Below are 22,226 nucleotides of genomic sequence, written 5' to 3' on the forward strand. Positions count from 1 at the left end.
CACGCTTCATTGTCCCATTGTGTACGGTGATTGTGCGGGCTCGGTGGATTAGTCAGCATTCAATGTAGAATGAGCAGTGCGCGGAATGGGCCTGGTAGATTGCTCTCTGCAGGTCGGTGTTGACGAGATAAGAATATATGAGATTGGTGACAGTGTGGAAACAGGCCCTTCAGCCCAACAAGTCCAAACTGTTTCCAAACTGGAGGGATTCTGTGCTCCTGTGATATCTGAGAATCACCGGGAGACATCATCGGTCAGCGATCTCAAACTGAAATCGGTGAACACACACGGCCCCGTTCTTTGCCTGCAGAACAAAGAAGTTTTGGATTTCAACTGAACGCTGTAAGTGACAAAAGCAGAAGTTGCAGGAAAGCTCAACTTGACAAAAGTAGCAGCTCTCAGTCCAACAGGGTTATTCGGGAGCGCGTCGCGTACCTCTGGTGTTTGGGGGTGAAAACTCGCCCTTCCTCAAAGCCGCTTGGACCATAAACAGGCGTTGAGCGATTCGAACATGGTACTCGTCAGTCGCATACCAAACATTGAAACTGACTGCGGGCTGGCCTGGCAAAGAGGATAAATGCGATGAGGCCCCAGTGAGATTTGAACTCACGCCCTCTGTTTACGAGACCAGCGCTCTAACCGCTGAGCTATGGAGCCGGGCGAGCGGCGCCGCGAACCTTTGGCTGATTGGGTAACAGCCCTCGCGTCACCGTCTGGACAGTTTGAACACTCTCTCTCCCCGTGCGCGCGTGGGTTTGCTCCGGCTGCTCCGTTACAGAGATGTGCAGCTTCTGCGGGATTGGCCATGCTTCATTGTCCCATTGTGTACGGTGATTGTGCGGGCTCGATGGATTAGTCAGCATTCAATGTACAACGATGCAGTGTGCGGAATGGGTCTGGGTAGACTGCTCTCTGCAGGTCGGTGTTGACGAGATTAGAATAAATTAGATTGGCGACAGTGTGGAAACAGGCCCTTCAGCCCAACAAGTCCACATCAACCCACCCAGACCCGTTTCTCTCTGAATAATGTACCTACGACTAGGGGCAATTTAGAATGGCCAATTCACACGACTTGCACGTCTTTAGACAGTGGGAGCGAACCGGAGCAAACCCACGCAGACTCTGGGCGAATGTGCAAACACGACACAGACAGTCCCCTAAAGCTGGAATCGTGACTGCGTCCCTAGTGCTGTGAGGCAGCAGTGCGAACCACTGAGCGGCTAGTTGGGCGGAATGGCCTGTTTCCAAACTGGAGGGATTCTATGCTTCTGTGATAGCTGAGAATCACCGGAGACATGATTGGGAATGGTCATTCGGTCGCTTGGAGTGACTGAGGTCAGCGATCTCAAACTTTAATCGGTTCAGCGATCTCAAACTTTAATCGGTGAACACACACAGCCCCGTTCTTTGCCTGCAGAAGAAAGAAGTTGCAGGAAAACCTGCTCACCTGGTCGGAGACGAGAAATGAGAGGCGTTTCAGACATCAATTCCCAAAAGCAGCAGCTATGAGTCCAACAGGAGCGCCACCCGCCCCGCCGGTGGACGCTCGTGCTTCCAAGAAGCCGGTTGGACGACAAACGGGCGAGGAGCAATTTGAAGAACACAGCGCTCCTCAGCGTCATACCACAAGACTGAGAGGCCCCAGTGAGATTTGAACTCACGATCTCTGGTTTACAAGACCAGTGCTCTAACCGCTGAGCTATGGAGCCAGGCGCCAGGTCGCTCAGCGGAACTTGGCTGACTGGTTAACACTGGCTGAGTCAGAACGCTTGGGACACAGGTTCCAATCGACCCTCGCGTCACCGTCTGAACGGTTTGAACATTCTCCCCGTGGGTTTGCTCCGGCTGCTCCGTTTACAAAGAAGTGTAGCTTCTGCGGGATTGGCCACGCTTCATTGTCCCATTGTGTACGGTGATTGTGCGGGCTCGGTGGATTAGTCAGCATTCAATGTAGAATGATGCAGTGCGCGGAATGGGCCTGGGTAGATTGCTCTCTGCAGGTCGGTGTTGACGAGATAAGAATATATGAGATTGGTGACAGTGTGGAAACAGGCCCTTCAGCCCAACAAGTCCAAACTGTTTCCAAACTGGAGGGATTCTGTGCTCCTGTGATATCTGAGAATCACCGGGAGACATCATCGGTCAGCGATCTCAAACTGAAATCGGTGAACACACACGGCCCCGTTCTTTGCCTGCAGAACAAAGAAGTTTTTGGATTTCAACTGAACGCTGTAAGTGACAAAAGCAGAAGTTGCAGGAAAGCTCAACTTGACAAAAGTAGCAGCTCTCAGTCCAACAGGGTTATTCGGGAGCGCGTCGCGTACCTCTGGTTTTGGGGTGAAAACTCGCCCTTCCTCAGAAGCCGCTTGGACCATAAACAGGCGTTGAGCGATTCGAACATGGTACTCGTCAGTCGCATACCAAACATTGAAACTGACTGCGGGCTGGCCTGGCAAAGAGGATAAATGCGATGAGGCCCCAGTGAGATTTGAACTCACGCCCTCTGGTTTACGAGACCAGCGCTCTAACCGCTGAGCTATGGAGCCGGGCGAGCGGCCGCCGCGAACCTTTGGCTGATTGGGTAACAGCCCTCGCGTCACCGTCTGGACAGTTTGAACACTCTCTCTCCCCGTGCGCGCGTGGGTTTGCTCCGGGTGCTCCGGTTACAGAGATGTGCAGCTTCTGCGGGATTGGCCATGCTTCATTGTCCCATTGTGTACGGTGATTGTGCGGGCTCGATGGATTAGTCAGCATTCAATGTACAACGATGCAGTGTGCGGAATGGGTCTGGGTAGACTGCTCTCTGCAGGTCGGTGTTGACGAGATTAGAATAAATTAGATTGGCGACAGTGTGGAAACAGGCCCTTCAGCCCAACAAGTCCACATCAACCCACCCAGACCCGTTTCTCTCTGAATAATGTACCTACGACTAGGGGCAATTTAGAATGGCCAATTCACACACTTGCATTTTAGACAGTGGGAGCGAACCGGAGCAAACCCACGCAGACTCTGGGCGAATGTGCAAACACGACACAGACAGTCCCCTAAAGCTGGAATCGTGACTGCGTCCCTAGTGCTGTGAGGCAGCAGTGCGAACCACTGAGCGGCTAGTTGGGCGGAATGGCCTGTTTCCAAACTGGAGGGATTCTATGCTTCTGTGATAGCTGAGAATCACCGGGAGACATGATTGGGAATGGTCATTCGGTCGCTTGGAGTGACTGAGGTCAGCGATCTCAAACTTTAATCGGTTCAGCGATCTCAAACTTTAATCGGTGAACACACACAGCCCCGTTCTTTGCCTGCAGAAGAAAGAAGTTGCAGGAAAACCTGCTCACCTGGTCGGAGACGAGAAATGAGAGGCGTTTCAGACATCAATTCCCAAAAGCAGCAGCTATGAGTCCAACAGGAGCGCCACCCCCCCGCCGTGGACGCTCGTGCTTCCAAGAAGCCGGTTGGACGACAAACGGGCGAGGAGCAATTTGAAGAACACAGCGCTCCTCAGCGTCATACCACAAGACTGAGAGGCCCCAGTGAGATTTGAACTCACGATCTCTGGTTTACAAGACCAGTGCTCTAACCGCTGAGCTATGGAGCCAGGCGCCAGGTCGCTCAGCGGAACTTGGCTGACTGGTTAACACTGGCTGAGTCAGAACGCTTGGGACACAGGTTCCAATCGACCCTCGCGTCACCGTCTGAACGGTTTGAACATTCTCCCCGTGGGTTTGCTCCGGCTGCTCCGTTTACAAAGAAGTGTAGCTTCTGCGGGATTGGCCACGCTTCATTGTCCCATTGTGTACGGTGATTGTGCGGGCTCGGTGGATTAGTCAGCATTCAATGTAGAATGATGCAGTGCGCGGAATGGGCCTGGGTAGATTGCTCTCTGCAGGTCGGTGTTGACGAGATAAGAATATATGAGATTGGTGACAGTGTGGAAACAGGCCCTTCAGCCCAACAAGTCCAAACTGTTTCCAAACTGGAGGGATTCTGTGCTCCTGTGATATCTGAGAATCACCGGGAGACATCATCGGTCAGCGATCTCAAACTGAAATCGGTGAAACACACACGGCCCCGTTCTTTGCCTGCAGAACAAAGAAGTTTTTGGATTTCAACTGAACGCTGTAAGTGACAAAAGCAGAAGTTGCAGGAAAGCTCAACTTGACAAAAGTAGCAGCTCTCAGTCCAACAGGGTTATTCGGGAGCGCGTCGCGTACCTCTGGTGTTTGGGGGTGAAAACTCGCCCTTCCTCAGAAGCCGCTTGGACCATAAACAGGCGTTGAGCGATTCGAACATGGTACTCGTCAGTCGCATACCAAACATTGAAACTGACTGCGGGCTGGCCTGGCAAAGAGGATAAATGCGATGAGGCCCCAGTGAGATTTGAACTCACGCCCTCTGGTTTACGAGACCAGCGCTCTAACCGCTGAGCTATGGAGCCGGGCGAGCGGCCGCCGCGAACCTTTGGCTGATTGGGTAACAGCCCTCGCGTCACCGTCTGGACAGTTTGAACACTCTCTCTCCCCGTGCGCGCGTGGGTTTGCTCCGGCTGCTCCGGTTACAGAGATGTGCAGCTTCTGCGGGATTGGCCATGCTTCATTGTCCCATTGTGTACGGTGATTGTGCGGGCTCGATGGATTAGTCAGCATTCAATGTACAACGATGCAGTGTGCGGAATGGGTCTGGGTAGACTGCTCTCTGCAGGTCGGTGTTGACGAGATTAGAATAAATTAGATTGGCGACAGTGTGGAAACAGGCCCTTCAGCCCAACAAGTCCACATCAACCCACCCAGACCCGTTTCTCTCTGAATAATGTACCTACGACTAGGGGCAATTTAGAATGGCCAATTCACACGACTTGCACGTCTTTAGACAGTGGGAGCGAACCGGAGCAAACCCACGCAGACTCTGGGCGAATGTGCAAACACGACACAGACAGTCCCCTAAAGCTGGAATCGTGACTGCGTCCCTAGTGCTGTGAGGCAGCAGTGCGAACCACTGAGCGGCTAGTTGGGCGGAATGGCCTGTTTCCAAACTGGAGGGATTCTATGCTTCTGTGATAGCTGAGAATCACCGGAGACATGATTGGGAATGGTCATTCGGTCGCTTGGAGTGACTGAGGTCAGCGATCTCAAACTTTAATCGGTTCAGCGATCTCAAACTTTAATCGGTGAACACACACAGCCCCGTTCTTTGCCTGCAGAAGAAAGAAGTTGCAGGAAAACCTGCTCACCTGGTCGGAGACGAGAAATGAGAGGCGTTTCAGACATCAATTCCCAAAAGCAGCAGCTATGAGTCCAACAGGAGCGCCACCCGCCCCGCCGGTGGACGCTCGTGCTTCCAAGAAGCCGGTTGGACGACAAACGGGCGAGGAGCAATTTGAAGAACACAGCGCTCCTCAGCGTCATACCACAAGACTGAGAGGCCCCAGTGAGATTTGAACTCACGATCTCTGGTTTACAAGACCAGTGCTCTAACCGCTGAGCTATGGAGCCAGGCGCCAGGTCGCTCAGCGGAACTTGGCTGACTGGTTAACACTGGCTGAGTCAGAACGCTTGGGACACAGGTTCCAATCGACCCTCGCGTCACCGTCTGAACGGTTTGAACATTCTCCCCGTGGGTTTGCTCCGGCTGCTCCGTTTACAAAGAAGTGTAGCTTCTGCGGGATTGGCCACGCTTCATTGTCCCATTGTGTACGGTGATTGTGCGGGCTCGGTGGATTAGTCAGCATTCAATGTAGAATGATGCAGTGCGCGGAATGGGCCTGGGTAGATTGCTCTCTGCAGGTCGGTGTTGACGAGATAAGAATATATGAGATTGGTGACAGTGTGGAAACAGGCCCTTCAGCCCAACAAGTCCAAACTGTTTCCAAACTGGAGGGATTCTGTGCTCCTGTGATATCTGAGAATCACCGGGAGACATCATCGGTCAGCGATCTCAAACTGAAATCGGTGAACACACACGGCCCCGTTCTTTGCCTGCAGAACAAAGAAGTTTTTGGATTTCAACTGAACGCTGTAAGTGACAAAAGCAGAAGTTGCAGGAAAGCTCAACTTGACAAAAGTAGCAGCTCTCAGTCCAACAGGGTTATTCGGGAGCGCGTCGCGTACCTCTGGTGTTTGGGGGTGAAAACTCGCCCTTCCTCAGAAGCCGCTTGGACCATAAACAGGCGTTGAGCGATTCGAACATGGTACTCGTCAGTCGCATACCAAACATTGAAACTGACTGCGGGCTGGCCTGGCAAAGAGGATAAATGCGATGAGGCCCCAGTGAGATTTGAACTCACGCCCTCTGGTTTACGAGACCAGCGCTCTAACCGCTGAGCTATGGAGCCGGCGAGCGGCCGCCGCGAACCTTTGGCTGATTGGGTAACAGCCCTCGCGTCACCGTCTGGACAGTTTGAACACTCTCTCTCCCCGTGCGCGCGTGGGTTTGCTCCGGCTGCTCCGGTTACAGAGATGTGCAGCTTCTGCGGGATTGGCCATGCTTCATTGTCCCATTGTGTACGGTGATTGTGCGGGCTCGATGGATTAGTCAGCATTCAATGTACAACGATGCAGTGTGCGGAATGGGTCTGGGTAGACTGCTCTCTGCAGGTCGGTGTTGACGAGATTAGAATAAATTAGATTGGCGACAGTGTGGAAACAGGCCCTTCAGCCCAACAAGTCCACATCAACCCACCCAGACCCGTTTCTCTCTGAATAATGTACCTACGACTAGGGGCAATTTAGAATGGCCAATTCACACGACTTGCACGTCTTTAGACAGTGGGAGCGAACCGGAGCAAACCCACGCAGACTCTGGGCGAATGTGCAAACACGACACAGACAGTCCCCTAAAGCTGGAATCGTGACTGCGTCCCTAGTGCTGTGAGGCAGCAGTGCGAACCACTGAGCGGCTAGTTGGGCGGAATGGCCTGTTTCCAAACTGGAGGGATTCTATGCTTCTGTGATAGCTGAGAATCACCGGGAGACATGATTGGGAATGGTCATTCGGTCGCTTGGAGTGACTGAGGTCAGCGATCTCAAACTTTAATCGGTTCAGCGATCTCAAACTTTAATCGTGAACACACACAGCCCCGTTCTTTGCCTGCAGAAGAAAGAAGTTGCAGGAAAACCTGCTCACCTGGTCGGAGACGAGAAATGAGAGGCGTTTCAGACATCAATTCCCAAAAGCAGCAGCTATGAGTCCAACAGGAGCGCCACCCGCCCCGCCGGTGGACGCTCGTGCTTCCAAGAAGCCGGTTGGACGACAAACGGGCGAGGAGCAATTTGAAGAACACAGCGCTCCTCAGCGTCATACCACAAGACTGAGAGGCCCCAGTGAGATTTGAACTCACGACCTCTGGTTTACAAGACCAGTGCTCTAACCGCTGAGCTATGGAGCCAGGCGCCAGGTCGCTCAGCGGAACTTGGCTGACTGGTTAACACTGGCTGAGTCAGAACGCTTGGGACACAGGTTCCAATCGACCCTCGCGTCACCGTCTGAACGGTTTGAACATTCTCCCCGTGGGTTTGCTCCGGCTGCTCCGTTTACAAAGAAGTGTAGCTTCTGCGGGATTGGCCACGCTTCATTGTCCCATTGTGTACGGTGATTGTGCGGGCTCGGTGGATTAGTCAGCATTCAATGTAGAATGATGCAGTGCGCGGAATGGGCCTGGGTAGATTGCTCTCTGCAGGTCGGTGTTGACGAGATAAGAATATATGAGATTGGTGACAGTGTGGAAACAGGCCCTTCAGCCCAACAAGTCCAAACTGTTTCCAAACTGGAGGGATTCTGTGCTCCTGTGATATCTGAGAATCACCGGGAGACATCATCGGTCAGCGATCTCAAACTGAAATCGGTGAACACACACGGCCCCGTTCTTTGCCTGCAGAACAAAGAAGTTTTTGGATTTCAACTGAACGCTGTAAGTGACAAAAGCAGAAGTTGCAGGAAAGCTCAACTTGACAAAAGTAGCAGCTCTCAGTCCAACAGGGTTATTCGGGAGCGCGTCGCGTACCTCTGGTGTTTGGGGGTGAAAACTCGCCCTTCCTCAGAAGCCGCTTGGACCATAAACAGGCGTTGAGCGATTCGAACATGGTACTCGTCAGTCGCATACCAAACATTGAAACTGACTGCGGGCTGGCCTGGCAAAGAGGATAAATGCGATGAGGCCCCAGTGAGATTTGAACTCACGCCCTCTGGTTTACGAGACCAGCGCTCTAACCGCTGAGCTATGGAGCCGGGCGAGCGGCCGCCGCGAACCTTTGGCTGATTGGGTAACAGCCCTCGCGTCACCGTCTGGACAGTTTGAACACTCTCTCTCCCCGTGCGCGCGTGGGTTTGCTCCGGCTGCTCCGGTTACAGAGATGTGCAGCTTCTGCGGGATTGGCCATGCTTCATTGTCCCATTGTGTACGGTGATTGTGCGGGCTCGATGGATTAGTCAGCATTCAATGTACAACGATGCAGTGTGCGGAATGGGTCTGGGTAGACTGCTCTCTGCAGGTCGGTGTTGACGAGATTAGAATAAATTAGATTGGCGACAGTGTGGAAACAGGCCCTTCAGCCCAACAAGTCCACATCAACCCACCCAGACCCGTTTCTCTCTGAATAATGTACCTACGACTAGGGGCAATTTAGAATGGCCAATTCACACGACTTGCACGTCTTTAGACAGTGGGAGCGAACCGGAGCAAACCCACGCAGACTCTGGGCGAATGTGCAAACACGACACAGACAGTCCCCTAAAGCTGGAATCGTGACTGCGTCCCTAGTGCTGTGAGGCAGCAGTGCGAACCACTGAGCGGCTAGTTGGGCGGAATGGCCTGTTTCCAAACTGGAGGGATTCTATGCTTCTGTGATAGCTGAGAATCACCGGGAGACATGATTGGGAATGGTCATTCGGTCGCTTGGAGTGACTGAGGTCAGCGATCTCAAACTTTAATCGGTTCAGCGATCTCAAACTTTAATCGGTGAACACACACAGCCCCGTTCTTTGCCTGCAGAAGAAAGAAGTTGCAGGAAAACCTGCTCACCTGGTCGGAGACGAGAAATGAGAGGCGTTTCAGACATCAATTCCCAAAAGCAGCAGCTATGAGTCCAACAGGAGCGCCACCCGCCCCGCCGGTGGACGCTCGTGCTTCCAAGAAGCCGGTTGGACGACAAACGGGCGAGGAGCAATTTGAAGAACACAGCGCTCCTCAGCGTCATACCACAAGACTGAGAGGCCCCAGTGAGATTTGAACTCACGATCTCTGGTTTACAAGACCAGTGCTCTAACCGCTGAGCTATGGAGCCAGGCGCAGGTCGCTCAGCGGAACTTGGCTGACTGGTTAACACTGGCTGAGTCAGAACGCTTGGGACACAGGTTCCAATCGACCCTCGCGTCACCGTCTGAACGGTTTGAACATTCTCCCCGTGGGTTTGCTCCGGCTGCTCCGTTTACAAAGAAGTGTAGCTTCTGCGGGATTGGCCACGCTTCATTGTCCCATTGTGTACGGTGATTGTGCGGGCTCGGTGGATTAGTCAGCATTCAATGTAGAATGATGCAGTGCGCGGAATGGGCCTGGGTAGATTGCTCTCTGCAGGTCGGTGTTGACGAGATAAGAATATATGAGATTGGTGACAGTGTGGAAACAGGCCCTTCAGCCCAACAAGTCCAAACTGTTTCCAAACTGGAGGGATTCTGTGCTCCTGTGATATCTGAGAATCACCGGGAGACATCATCGGTCAGCGATCTCAAACTGAAATCGGTGAACACACACGGCCCCGTTCTTTGCCTGCAGAACAAAGAAGTTTTTGGATTTCAACTGAACGCTGTAAGTGACAAAAGCAGAAGTTGCAGGAAAGCTCAACTTGACAAAAGTAGCAGCTCTCAGTCCAACAGGGTTATTCGGGAGCGCGTCGCGTACCTCTGGTGTTTGGGGGTGAAAACTCGCCCTTCCTCAGAAGCCGCTTGGACCATAAACAGGCGTTGAGCGATTCGAACATGGTACTCGTCAGTCGCATACCAAACATTGAAACTGACTGCGGGCTGGCCTGGCAAAGAGGATAAATGCGATGAGGCCCCAGTGAGATTTGAACTCACGCCCTCTGGTTTACGAGACCAGCGCTCTAACCGCTGAGCTATGGAGCCGGGCGAGCGGCCGCCGCGAACCTTTGGCTGATTGGGTAACAGCCCTCGCGTCACCGTCTGGACAGTTTGAACACTCTCTCTCCCCGTGCGCGCGTGGGTTTGCTCCGGCTGCTCCGGTTACAGAGATGTGCAGCTTCTGCGGGATTGGCCATGCTTCATTGTCCCATTGTGTACGGTGATTGTGCGGGCTCGATGGATTAGTCAGCATTCAATGTACAACGATGCAGTGTGCGGAATGGGTCTGGGTAGACTGCTCTCTGCAGGTCGGTGTTGACGAGATTAGAATAAATTAGATTGGCGACAGTGTGGAAACAGGCCCTTCAGCCCAACAAGTCCACATCAACCCACCCAGACCCGTTTCTCTCTGAATAATGTACCTACGACTAGGGGCAATTTAGAATGGCCAATTCACACGACTTGCACGTCTTTAGACAGTGGGAGCGAACCGGAGCAAACCCACGCAGACTCTGGGCGAATGTGCAAACACGACACAGACAGTCCCCTAAAGCTGGAATCGTGACTGCGTCCCTAGTGCTGTGAGGCAGCAGTGCGAACCACTGAGCGGCTAGTTGGGCGGAATGGCCTGTTTCCAAACTGGAGGGATTCTATGCTTCTGTGATAGCTGAGAATCACCGGGAGACATGATTGGGAATGGTCATTCGGTCGCTTGGAGTGACTGAGGTCAGCGATCTCAAACTTTAATCGGTTCAGCGATCTCAAACTTTAATCGGTGAACACACACAGCCCCGTTCTTTGCCTGCAGAAGAAAGAAGTTGCAGGAAAACCTGCTCACCTGGTCGGAGACGAGAAATGAGAGGCGTTTCAGACATCAATTCCCAAAAGCAGCAGCTATGAGTCCAACAGGAGCGCCACCCGCCCCGCCGGTGGACGCTCGTGCTTCCAAGAAGCCGGTTGGACGACAAACGGGCGAGGAGCAATTTGAAGAACACAGCGCTCCTCAGCGTCATACCACAAGACTGAGAGGCCCCAGTGAGATTTGAACTCACGACCTCTGGTTTACAAGACCAGTGCTCTAACCGCTGAGCTATGGAGCCAGGCGCCAGGTCGCTCAGCGGAACTTGGCTGACTGGTTAACACTGGCTGAGTCAGAACGCTTGGGACACAGGTTCCAATCGACCCTCGCGTCACCGTCTGAACGGTTTGAACATTCTCCCCGTGGGTTTGCTCCGGCTGCTCCGTTTACAAAGAAGTGTAGCTTCTGCGGGATTGGCCACGCTTCATTGTCCCATTGTGTACGGTGATTGTGCGGGCTCGGTGGATTAGTCAGCATTCAATGTAGAATGATGCAGTGCGCGGAATGGGCCTGGGTAGATTGCTCTCTGCAGGTCGGTGTTGACGAGATAAGAATATATGAGATTGGTGACAGTGTGGAAACAGGCCCTTCAGCCCAACAAGTCCAAACTGTTTCCAAACTGGAGGGATTCTGTGCTCCTGTGATATCTGAGAATCACCGGGAGACATCATCGGTCAGCGATCTCAAACTGAAATCGGTGAACACACACGGCCCCGTTCTTTGCCTGCAGAACAAAGAAGTTTTTGGATTTCAACTGAACGCTGTAAGTGACAAAAGCAGAAGTTGCAGGAAAGCTCAACTTGACAAAAGTAGCAGCTCTCAGTCCAACAGGGTTATTCGGGAGCGCGTCGCGTACCTCTGGTGTTTGGGGGTGAAAACTCGCCCTTCCTCAGAAGCCGCTTGGACCATAAACAGGCGTTGAGCGATTCGAACATGGTACTCGTCAGTCGCATACCAAACATTGAAACTGACTGCGGGCTGGCCTGGCAAAGAGGATAAATGCGATGAGGCCCCAGTGAGATTTGAACTCACGCCCTCTGGTTTACGAGACCAGCGCTCTAACCGCTGAGCTATGGAGCCGGGCGAGCGGCCGCCGCGAACCTTTGGCTGATTGGGTAACAGCCCTCGCGTCACCGTCTGGACAGTTTGAACACTCTCTCTCCCCGTGCGCGCGTGGGTTTGCTCCGGCTGCTCCGGTTACAGAGATGTGCAGCTTCTGCGGGATTGGCCATGCTTCATTGTCCCATTGTGTACGGTGATTGTGCGGGCTCGATGGATTAGTCAGCATTCAATGTACAACGATGCAGTGTGCGGAATGGGTCTGGGTAGACTGCTCTCTGCAGGTCGGTGTTGACGAGATTAGAATAAATTAGATTGGCGACAGTGTGGAAACAGGCCCTTCAGCCCAACAAGTCCACATCAACCCACCCAGACCCGTTTCTCTCTGAATAATGTACCTACGACTAGGGGCAATTTAGAATGGCCAATTCACACGACTTGCACGTCTTTAGACAGTGGGAGCGAACCGGAGCAAACCCACGCAGACTCTGGGCGAATGTGCAAACACGACACAGACAGTCCCCTAAAGCTGGAATCGTGACTGCGTCCCTAGTGCTGTGAGGCAGCAGTGCGAACCACTGAGCGGCTAGTTGGGCGGAATGGCCTGTTTCCAAACTGGAGGGATTCTATGCTTCTGTGATAGCTGAGAATCACCGGGAGACATGATTGGGAATGGTCATTCGGTCGCTTGGAGTGACTGAGGTCAGCGATCTCAAACTTTAATCGGTGAACACACACACACAGCCCCGTTCTTTGCCTGCAGAAGAAAGAAGTTGCAGGAAAACCTGCTCACCTGGTCGGAGACGAGAAATGAGAGGCGTTTCAGACATCAATTCCCAAAAGCAGCAGCTATGAGTCCAACAGGAGCGCCACCCGCCCCGCCGGTGGACGCTCGTGCTTCCAAGAAGCCGGTTGGACGACAAACGGGCGAGGAGCAATTTGAAGAACACAGCGCTCCTCAGCGTCATACCACAAGACTGAGAGGCCCCAGTGAGATTTGAACTCACGACCTCTGGTTTACAAGACCAGTGCTCTAACCGCTGAGCTATGCAGCCAGGCGCCAGGTCGCTCAGCGGAACTTGGCTGACTGGTTAACACTGGCTGAGTCAGAACGCTTGGGACACAGGTTCCAATCGACCCTCGCGTCACCGTCTGAACGGTTTGAACATTCTCCCCGTGGGTTTGCTCCGGCTGCTCCGTTACAAAGAAGTGTAGCTTCTGCGGGATTGGCCACGCTTCATTGTCCCATTGTGTACGGTGATTGTGCGGGCTCGGTGGATTAGTCAGCATTCAATGTAGAATGATGCAGTGCGCGGAATGGGCCTGGTAGATTGCTCTCTGCAGGTCGGTGTTGACGAGATAAGAATATATGAGATTGGTGACAGTGTGGAAACAGGCCCTTCAGCCCAACAAGTCCAAACTGTTTCCAAACTGGAGGGATTCTGTGCTCCTGTGATATCTGAGAATCACCGGGAGACATCATCGGTCAGCGATCTCAAACTGAAATCGGTGAACACACACGGCCCCGTTCTTTGCCTGCAGAACAAAGAAGTTTTTGGATTTCAACTGAACGCTGTAAGTGACAAAAGCAGAAGTTGCAGGAAAGCTCAACTTGACAAAAGTAGCAGCTCTCAGTCCAACAGGGTTATTCGGGAGCGCGTCGCGTACCTCTGGTGTTTGGGGTGAAAACTCGCCCTTCCTCAGAAGCCGCTTGGACCATAAACAGGCGTTGAGCGATTCGAACATGGTACTCGTCAGTCGCATACCAAACATTGAAACTGACTGCGGGCTGGCCTGGCAAAGAGGATAAATGCGATGAGGCCCCAGTGAGATTTGAACTCACGCCCTCTGGTTTACGAGACCAGCGCTCTAACCGCTGAGCTATGGAGCCGGGGCGAGCGGCCGCCGCGAACCTTTGGCTGATTGGGTAACAGTCCTCGCGTCACCGTCTGGACAGTTTGAACACTCTCTCTCCCCGTGCGCGCGTGGGTTTGCTCCGGCTGCTCCGGTTACAGAGATGTGCAGCTTCTGCGGGATTGGCCATGCTTCATTGTCCCATTGTGTACGGTGATTGTGCGGGCTCGATGGATTAGTCAGCATTCAATGTACAACGATGCAGTGTGCGGAATGGGTCTGGTAGACTGCTCTCTGCAGGTCGGTGTTGACGAGATTAGAATAAATTAGATTGGCGACAGTGTGGAAACAGGCCCTTCAGCCCAACAAGTCCACATCAACCCACCCAGACCCGTTTCTCTCTGAATAATGTACCTACGACTAGGGGCAATTTAGAATGGCCAATTCACACGACTTGCACGTCTTTAGACAGTGGGAGCGAACCGGAGCAAACCCACGCAGACTCTGGGCGAATGTGCAAACACGACACAGACAGTCCCCTAAAGCTGGAATCGTGACTGCGTCCCTAGTGCTGTGAGGCAGCAGTGCGAACCACTGAGCGGCTAGTTGGGCGGAATGGCCTGTTTCCAAACTGGAGGGATTCTATGCTTCTGTGATAGCTGGGAATCACCGGGAGACATGATTGGGAATGGTCATTCGGTCGCTTGGAGTGACTGAGGTCAGCGATCTCAAACTTTAATCGGTTCAGCGATCTCAAACTTTAATCGGTGAACACACACAGCCCCGTTCTTTGCCTGCAGAAGAAAGAAGTTGCAGGAAAACCTGCTCACCTGGTCGGAGACGAGAAATGAGAGGCGTTTCAGACATCAATTCCCAAAAGCAGCAGCTATGAGTCCAACAGGAGCGCCACCCGCCCCGCCGGTGGACGCTCGTGCTTCCAAGAAGCCGGTTGGACGACAAACGGGCGAGGAGCAATTTGAAGAACACAGCGCTCCTCAGCGTCATACCACAAGACTGAGAGGCCCCAGTGAGATTTGAACTCACGACCTCTGGTTTACAAGACCAGTGCTCTAACCGCTGAGCTATGGAGCCAGGCGCCAGGTCGCTCAGCGGAACTTGGCTGACTGGTTAACACTGGCTGAGTCAGAACGCTTGGGACACAGGTTCCAATCGACCCTCGCGTCACCGTCTGAACGGTTTGAACATTCTCCCCGTGGGTTTGCTCCGGCTGCTCCGTTTACAAAGAAGTGTAGCTTCTGCGGGATTGGCCACGCTTCATTGTCCCATTGTGTACGGTGATTGTGCGGGCTCGGTGGATTAGTCAGCATTCAATGTAGAATGATGCAGTGCGCGGAATGGGCCTGGGTAGATTGCTCTCTGCAGGTCGGTGTTGACGAGATAAGAATATATGAGATTGGTGACAGTGTGGAAACAGGCCCTTCAGCCCAACAAGTCCAAACTGTTTCCAAACTGGAGGGATTCTGTGCTCCTGTGATATCTGAGAATCACCGGGAGACATCATCGGTCAGCGATCTCAAACTGAAATCGGTGAACACACACGGCCCCGTTCTTTGCCTGCAGAACAAAGAAGTTTTTGGATTTCAACTGAACGCTGTAAGTGACAAAAGCAGAAGTTGCAGGAAAGCTCAACTTGACAAAAGTAGCAGCTCTCAGTCCAACAGGGTTATTCGGGAGCGCGTCGCGTACCTCTGGTGTTTGGGGGTGAAAACTCGCCCTTCCTCAGAAGCCGCTTGGACCATAAACAGGCGTTGAGCGATTCGAACATGGTACTCGTCAGTCGCATACCAAACATTGAAACTGACTGCGGGCTGGCCTGGCAAAGAGGATAAATGCGATGAGGCCCCAGTGAGATTTGAACTCACGCCCTCTGGTTTACGAGACCAGCGCTCTAACCGCTGAGCTATGGAGCCGGGCGAGCGGCCGCCGCGAACCTTTGGCTGATTGGGTAACAGCCCTCGCGTCACCGTCTGGACAGTTTGAACACTCTCTCTCCCCGTGCGCGCGTGGGTTTGCTCCGGCTGCTCCGGTTACAGAGATGTGCAGCTTCTGCGGGATTGGCCATGCTTCATTGTCCCATTGTGTACGGTGATTGTGCGGGCTCGATGGATTAGTCAGCATTCAATGTACAACGATGCAGTGTGCGGAATGGGTCTGGGTAGACTGCTCTCTGCAGGTCGGTGTTGACGAGATTAGAATAAATTAGATTGGCGACAGTGTGGAAACAGGCCCTTCAGCCCAACAAGTCCACATCAACCCACCCAGACCCGTTTCTCTCTGAATAATGTACCTACGACTAGGGGCAATTTAGAATGGCCAATTCACACGACTTGCACGTCTTTAGACAGTGGGAGCGAACCGGAGCAAACCCACGCAGACTCTGGGCGAATGTGCAAACACGACACAGACAGTCCCCTAAAGCTGGAATCGTGACTGCGTCCCTAGTGCTGTGAGGCAGCAGTGCGAACCACTGAGCGGCTAGTTGGGCGGAATGGCCTGTTTCCAAACTGGAGGGATTCTATGCTTCTGTGATAGCTGGGAATCACCGGGAGACATGATTGGGAATGGTCATTCGGTCGCTTGGAGTGACTGAGGTCAGCGATCTCAAACTTTAATCGGTTCAGCGATCTCAAACTTTAATCGGTGAACACACACAGCCCCGTTCTTTGCCTGCAGAAGAAAGAAGTTGCAGGAAAACCTGCTCACCTGGTCGGAGACGAGAAATGAGAGGCGTTTCAGACATCAATTCCCAAAAGCAGCAGCTATGAGTCCAACAGGAGCGCCACCCGCCCCGCCGGTGGACGCTCGTGCTTCCAAGAAGCCGGTTGGACGACAAACGGGCGAGGAGCAATTTGAAGAACACAGCGCTCCTCAGCGTCATACCACAAGACTGAGAGGCCCCAGTGAGATTTGAACTCACGACCTCTGGTTTACAAGACCAGTGCTCTAACCGCTGAGCTATGGAGCCAGGCGCCAGGTCGCTCAGCGGAACTTGGCTGACTGGTTAACACTGGCTGAGTCAGAACGCTTGGGACACAGGTTCCAATCGACCCTCGCGTCACCGTCTGAACGGTTTGAACATTCTCCCCGTGGGTTTGCTCCGGCTGCTCCGTTTACAAAGAAGTGTAGCTTCTGCGGGATTGGCCACGCTTCATTGTCCCATTGTGTACGGTGATTGTGCGGGCTCGGTGGATTAGTCAGCATTCAATGTAGAATGATGCAGTGCGCGGAATGGGCCTGGGTAGATTGCTCTCTGCAGGTCGGTGTTGACGAGATAAGAATATATGAGATTGGTGACAGTGTGGAAACAGGCCCTTCAGCCCAACAAGTCCAAACTGTTTCCAAACTGGAGGGATTCTGTGCTCCTGTGATATCTGAGAATCACCGGGAGACATCATCGGTCAGCGATCTCAAACTGAAATCGGTGAACACACACGGCCCCGTTCTTTGCCTGCAGAACAAAGAAGTTTTTGGATTTCAACTGAACGCTGTAAGTGACAAAAGCAGAAGTTGCAGGAAAGCTCAACTTGACAAAAGTAGCAGCTCTCAGTCCAACAGGGTTATTCGGGAGCGCGTCGCGTACCTCTGGTGTTTGGGGGTGAAAACTCGCCCTTCCTCAGAAGCCGCTTGGACCATAAACAGGCGTTGAGCGATTCGAACATGGTACTCGTCAGTCGCATACCAAACATTGAAACTGACTGCGGGCTGGCCTGGCAAAGAGGATAAATGCGATGAGGCCCCAGTGAGATTTGAACTCACGCCCTCTGGTTTACGAGACCAGCGCTCTAACCGCTGAGCTATGGAGCCGGGCGAGCGGCCGCCGCGAACCTTTGGCTGATTGGGTAACAGCCCTCGCGTCACCGTCTGGACAGTTTGAACACTCTCTCTCCCCGTGCGCGCGTGGGTTTGCTCCGGCTGCTCCGGTTACAGAGATGTGCAGCTTCTGCGGGATTGGCCATGCTTCATTGTCCCATTGTGTACGGTGATTGTGCGGGCTCGATGGATTAGTCAGCATTCAATGTACAACGATGCAGTGTGCGGAATGGGTCTGGGTAGACTGCTCTCTGCAGGTCGGTGTTGACGAGATTAGAATAAATTAGATTGGCGACAGTGTGGAAACAGGCCCTTCAGCCCAACAAGTCCACATCAACCCACCCAGACCCGTTTCTCTCTGAATAATGTACCTACGACTAGGGGCAATTTAGAATGGCCAATTCACACGACTTGCACGTCTTTAGACAGTGGGAGCGAACCGGAGCAAACCCACGCAGACTCTGGGCGAATGTGCAAACACGACACAGACAGTCCCCTAAAGCTGGAATCGTGACTGCGTCCCTAGTGCTGTGAGGCAGCAGTGCGAACCACTGAGCGGCTAGTTGGGCGGAATGGCCTGTTTCCAAACTGGAGGGATTCTATGCTTCTGTGATAGCTGAGAATCACCGGGAGACATGATTGGGAATGGTCATTCGGTCGCTTGGAGTGACTGAGGTCAGCGATCTCAAACTTTAATCGGTTCAGCGATCTCAAACTTTAATCGGTGAACACACACAGCCCCGTTCTTTGCCTGCAGAAGAAAGAAGTTGCAGGAAAACCTGCTCACCTGGTCGGAGACGAGAAATGAGAGGCGTTTCAGACATCAATTCCCAAAAGCAGCAGCTATGAGTCCAACAGGAGCGCCACCCGCCCCGCCGGTGGACGCTCGTGCTTCCAAGAAGCCGGTTGGACGACAAACGGGCGAGGAGCAATTTGAAGAACACAGCGCTCCTCAGCGTCATACCACAAGACTGAGAGGCCCCAGTGAGATTTGAACTCACGACCTCTGGTTTACAAGACCAGTGCTCTAACCGCTGAGCTATGGAGCCAGGCGCCAGGTCGCTCAGCGGAACTTGGCTGACTGGTTAACACTGGCTGAGTCAGAACGCTTGGGACACAGGTTCCAATCGACCCTCGCGTCACCGTCTGAACGGTTTGAACATTCTCCCCGTGGGTTTGCTCCGGCTGCTCCGTTTACAAAGAAGTGTAGCTTCTGCGGGATTGGCCACGCTTCATTGTCCCATTGTGTACGGTGATTGTGCGGGCTCGGTGGATTAGTCAGCATTCAATGTAGAATGATGCAGTGCGCGGAATGGGCCTGGGTAGATTGCTCTCTGCAGGTCGGTGTTGACGAGATAAGAATATATGAGATTGGTGACAGTGTGGAAACAGGCCCTTCAGCCCAACAAGTCCAAACTGTTTCCAAACTGGAGGGATTCTGTGCTCCTGTGATATCTGAGAATCACCGGGAGACATCATCGGTCAGCGATCTCAAACTGAAATCGGTGAACACACACGGCCCCGTTCTTTGCCTGCAGAACAAAGAAGTTTTTGGATTTCAACTGAACGCTGTAAGTGACAAAAGCAGAAGTTGCAGGAAAGCTCAACTTGACAAAAGTAGCAGCTCTCAGTCCAACAGGGTTATTCGGGAGCGCGTCGCGTACCTCTGGTGTTTGGGGGTGAAAACTCGCCCTTCCTCAGAAGCCGCTTGGACCATAAACAGGCGTTGAGCGATTCGAACATGGTACTCGTCAGTCGCATACCAAACATTGAAACTGACTGCGGGCTGGCCTGGCAAAGAGGATAAATGCGATGAGGCCCCAGTGAGATTTGAACTCACGCCCTCTGGTTTACGAGACCAGCGCTCTAACCGCTGAGCTATGGAGCCGGGCGAGCGGCCGCCGCGAACCTTTGGCTGATTGGGTAACAGCCCTCGCGTCACCGTCTGGACAGTTTGAACACTCTCTCTCCCCGTGCGCGCGTGGGTTTGCTCCGGGTGCTCCGGTTACAGAGATGTGCAGCTTCTGCGGGATTGGCCATGCTTCATTGTCCCATTGTGTACGGTGATTGTGCGGGCTCGATGGATTAGTCAGCATTCAATGTACAACGATGCAGTGTGCGGAATGGGTCTGGGTAGACTGCTCTCTGCAGGTCGGTGTTGACGAGATTAGAATAAATTAGATTGGCGACAGTGTGGAAACAGGCCCTTCAGCCCAACAAGTCCACATCAACCCACCCAGACCCGTTTCTCTCTGAATAATGTACCTACGACTAGGGGCAATTTAGAATGGCCAATTCACACGACTTGCACGTCTTTAGACAGTGGGAGCGAACCGGAGCAAACCCACGCAGACTCTGGGCGAATGTGCAAACACGACACAGACAGTCCCCTAAAGCTGGAATCGTGACTGCGTCCCTAGTGCTGTGAGGCAGCAGTGCGAACCACTGAGCGGCTAGTTGGGCGGAATGGCCTGTTTCCAAACTGGAGGGATTCTATGCTTCTGTGATAGCTGAGAATCACCGGGAGACATGATTGGGAATGGTCATTCGGTCGCTTGGAGTGACTGAGGTCAGCGATCTCAAACTTTAATCGGTTCAGCGATCTCAAACTTTAATCGGTGAACACACACAGCCCCGTTCTTTGCCTGCAGAAGAAAGAAGTTGCAGGAAAACCTGCTCACCTGGTCGGAGACGAGAAATGAGAGGCGTTTCAGACATCAATTCCCAAAAGCAGCAGCTATGAGTCCAACAGGAGCGCCACCCGCCCCGCCGGTGGACGCTCGTGCTTCCAAGAAGCCGGTTGGACGACAAACGGGCGAGGAGCAATTTGAAGAACACAGCGCTCCTCAGCGTCATACCACAAGACTGAGAGGCCCCAGTGAGATTTGAACTCACGATCTCTGGTTTACAAGACCAGTGCTCTAACCGCTGAGCTATGCAGCCAGGCGCCAGGTCGCTCAGCGGAACTTGGCTGACTGGTTAACACTGGCTGAGTCAGAACGCTTGGGACACAGGTTCCAATCGACCCTCGCGTCACCGTCTGAACGGTTTGAACATTCTCCCCGTGGGTTTGCTCCGGCTGCTCCGTTTACAAAGAAGTGTAGCTTCTGCGGGATTGGCCACGCTTCATTGTCCCATTGTGTACGGTGATTGTGCGGGCTCGGTGGATTAGTCAGCATTCAATGTAGAATGATGCAGTGCGCGGAATGGGCCTGGGTAGATTGCTCTCTGCAGGTCGGTGTTGACGAGATAAGAATATATGAGATTGGTGACAGTGTGGAAACAGGCCCTTCAGCCCAACAAGTCCAAACTGTTTCCAAACTGGAGGGATTCTGTGCTCCTGTGATATCTGAGAATCACCGGGAGACATCATCGGTCAGCGATCTCAAACTGAAATCGGTGAACACACACGGCCCCGTTCTTTGCCTGCAGAACAAAGAAGTTTTTGGATTTCAACTGAACGCTGTAAGTGACAAAAGCAGAAGTTGCAGGAAAGCTCAACTTGACAAAAGTAGCAGCTCTCAGTCCAACAGGGTTATTCGGGAGCGCGTCGCGTACCTCTGGTGTTTGGGGGTGAAAACTCGCCCTTCCTCAGAAGCCGCTTGGACCATAAACAGGCGTTGAGCGATTCGAACATGGTACTCGTCAGTCGCATACCAAACATTGAAACTGACTGCGGGCTGGCCTGGCAAAGAGGATAAATGCGATGAGGCCCCAGTGAGATTTGAACTCACGCCCTCTGGTTTACGAGACCAGCGCTCTAACCGCTGAGCTATGGAGCCGGGCGAGCGGCCGCCGCGAACCTTTGGCTGATTGGGTAACAGCCCTCGCGTCACCGTCTGGACAGTTTGAACACTCTCTCTCCCCGTGCGCGCGTGGGTTTGCTCCGGCTGCTCCGGTTACAGAGATGTGCAGCTTCTGCGGGATTGGCCATGCTTCATTGTCCCATTGTGTACGGTGATTGTGCGGGCTCGATGGATTAGTCAGCATTCAATGTACAACGATGCAGTGTGCGGAATGGGTCTGGGTAGACTGCTCTCTGCAGGTCGGTGTTGACGAGATTAGAATAAATTAGATTGGCGACAGTGTGGAAACAGGCCCTTCAGCCCAACAAGTCCACATCAACCCACCCAGACCCGTTTCTCTCTGAATAATGTACCTACGACTAGGGGCAATTTAGAATGGCCAATTCACACGACTTGCACGTCTTTAGACAGTGGGAGCGAACCGGAGCAAACCCACGCAGACTCTGGGCGAATGTGCAAACACGACACAGACAGTCCCCTAAAGCTGGAATCGTGACTGCGTCCCTAGTGCTGTGAGGCAGCAGTGCGAACCACTGAGCGGCTAGTTGGGCGGAATGGCCTGTTTCCAAACTGGAGGGATTCTATGCTTCTGTGATAGCTGGGAATCACCGGGAGACATGATTGGGAATGGTCATTCGGTCGCTTGGAGTGACTGAGGTCAGCGATCTCAAACTTTAATCGGTTCAGCGATCTCAAACTTTAATCGGTGAACACACACAGCCCCGTTCTTTGCCTGCAGAAGAAAGAAG

At 53.0% G+C, this 22,226-nt stretch overlaps 20 non-coding genes across 20 annotated transcripts; all 20 read right to left on the reverse strand.

The window, feature by feature from the left end:
- Positions 1 to 1,636: 1,636 nt before the first annotated feature.
- trnat-ugu (transfer RNA threonine (anticodon UGU)) lies at positions 1,637 to 1,709 on the reverse strand. Its single transcript has one exon. It is a non-coding gene; the product is annotated as a tRNA-Thr (tRNA).
- Positions 1,710 to 2,473: 764 nt separating this feature from the next.
- On the reverse strand, positions 2,474 to 2,546 carry trnat-cgu (transfer RNA threonine (anticodon CGU)). The gene has a single exon. It is a non-coding gene; the product is annotated as a tRNA-Thr (tRNA).
- Positions 2,547 to 3,522: 976 nt separating this feature from the next.
- trnat-ugu (transfer RNA threonine (anticodon UGU)) lies at positions 3,523 to 3,595 on the reverse strand. The gene has a single exon. It is a non-coding gene; the product is annotated as a tRNA-Thr (tRNA).
- Positions 3,596 to 4,362: 767 nt separating this feature from the next.
- Positions 4,363 to 4,435, reverse strand: trnat-cgu (transfer RNA threonine (anticodon CGU)). The gene has a single exon. It is a non-coding gene; the product is annotated as a tRNA-Thr (tRNA).
- Positions 4,436 to 5,416: 981 nt separating this feature from the next.
- trnat-ugu (transfer RNA threonine (anticodon UGU)) lies at positions 5,417 to 5,489 on the reverse strand. The gene has a single exon. It is a non-coding gene; the product is annotated as a tRNA-Thr (tRNA).
- A 766-nt stretch (positions 5,490 to 6,255) lies between these two features.
- On the reverse strand, positions 6,256 to 6,328 carry trnat-cgu (transfer RNA threonine (anticodon CGU)). Its single transcript has one exon. It is a non-coding gene; the product is annotated as a tRNA-Thr (tRNA).
- A 980-nt stretch (positions 6,329 to 7,308) lies between these two features.
- trnat-ugu (transfer RNA threonine (anticodon UGU)) lies at positions 7,309 to 7,381 on the reverse strand. Its single transcript has one exon. It is a non-coding gene; the product is annotated as a tRNA-Thr (tRNA).
- Positions 7,382 to 8,147: 766 nt separating this feature from the next.
- trnat-cgu (transfer RNA threonine (anticodon CGU)) lies at positions 8,148 to 8,220 on the reverse strand. The gene has a single exon. It is a non-coding gene; the product is annotated as a tRNA-Thr (tRNA).
- Positions 8,221 to 9,202: 982 nt separating this feature from the next.
- On the reverse strand, positions 9,203 to 9,275 carry trnat-ugu (transfer RNA threonine (anticodon UGU)). Its single transcript has one exon. It is a non-coding gene; the product is annotated as a tRNA-Thr (tRNA).
- A 765-nt stretch (positions 9,276 to 10,040) lies between these two features.
- Positions 10,041 to 10,113, reverse strand: trnat-cgu (transfer RNA threonine (anticodon CGU)). Its single transcript has one exon. It is a non-coding gene; the product is annotated as a tRNA-Thr (tRNA).
- Positions 10,114 to 11,095: 982 nt separating this feature from the next.
- Positions 11,096 to 11,168, reverse strand: trnat-ugu (transfer RNA threonine (anticodon UGU)). The gene has a single exon. It is a non-coding gene; the product is annotated as a tRNA-Thr (tRNA).
- Positions 11,169 to 11,934: 766 nt separating this feature from the next.
- On the reverse strand, positions 11,935 to 12,007 carry trnat-cgu (transfer RNA threonine (anticodon CGU)). The gene has a single exon. It is a non-coding gene; the product is annotated as a tRNA-Thr (tRNA).
- A 1,797-nt stretch (positions 12,008 to 13,804) lies between these two features.
- trnat-cgu (transfer RNA threonine (anticodon CGU)) lies at positions 13,805 to 13,877 on the reverse strand. Its single transcript has one exon. It is a non-coding gene; the product is annotated as a tRNA-Thr (tRNA).
- A 982-nt stretch (positions 13,878 to 14,859) lies between these two features.
- On the reverse strand, positions 14,860 to 14,932 carry trnat-ugu (transfer RNA threonine (anticodon UGU)). Its single transcript has one exon. It is a non-coding gene; the product is annotated as a tRNA-Thr (tRNA).
- Positions 14,933 to 15,698: 766 nt separating this feature from the next.
- On the reverse strand, positions 15,699 to 15,771 carry trnat-cgu (transfer RNA threonine (anticodon CGU)). The gene has a single exon. It is a non-coding gene; the product is annotated as a tRNA-Thr (tRNA).
- A 982-nt stretch (positions 15,772 to 16,753) lies between these two features.
- trnat-ugu (transfer RNA threonine (anticodon UGU)) lies at positions 16,754 to 16,826 on the reverse strand. The gene has a single exon. It is a non-coding gene; the product is annotated as a tRNA-Thr (tRNA).
- A 766-nt stretch (positions 16,827 to 17,592) lies between these two features.
- trnat-cgu (transfer RNA threonine (anticodon CGU)) lies at positions 17,593 to 17,665 on the reverse strand. The gene has a single exon. It is a non-coding gene; the product is annotated as a tRNA-Thr (tRNA).
- A 982-nt stretch (positions 17,666 to 18,647) lies between these two features.
- trnat-ugu (transfer RNA threonine (anticodon UGU)) lies at positions 18,648 to 18,720 on the reverse strand. The gene has a single exon. It is a non-coding gene; the product is annotated as a tRNA-Thr (tRNA).
- Positions 18,721 to 19,486: 766 nt separating this feature from the next.
- On the reverse strand, positions 19,487 to 19,559 carry trnat-cgu (transfer RNA threonine (anticodon CGU)). Its single transcript has one exon. It is a non-coding gene; the product is annotated as a tRNA-Thr (tRNA).
- Positions 19,560 to 21,380: 1,821 nt separating this feature from the next.
- Positions 21,381 to 21,453, reverse strand: trnat-cgu (transfer RNA threonine (anticodon CGU)). The gene has a single exon. It is a non-coding gene; the product is annotated as a tRNA-Thr (tRNA).
- Between the last annotated feature and the right edge of the window lie 773 nt (positions 21,454 to 22,226).

This window comes from Hemiscyllium ocellatum, unplaced genomic scaffold (genome assembly GCF_020745735.1).
Source record: "Hemiscyllium ocellatum isolate sHemOce1 unplaced genomic scaffold, sHemOce1.pat.X.cur. scaffold_2578_pat_ctg1, whole genome shotgun sequence".
Taxonomy (NCBI): domain Eukaryota; kingdom Metazoa; phylum Chordata; class Chondrichthyes; order Orectolobiformes; family Hemiscylliidae; genus Hemiscyllium; species Hemiscyllium ocellatum.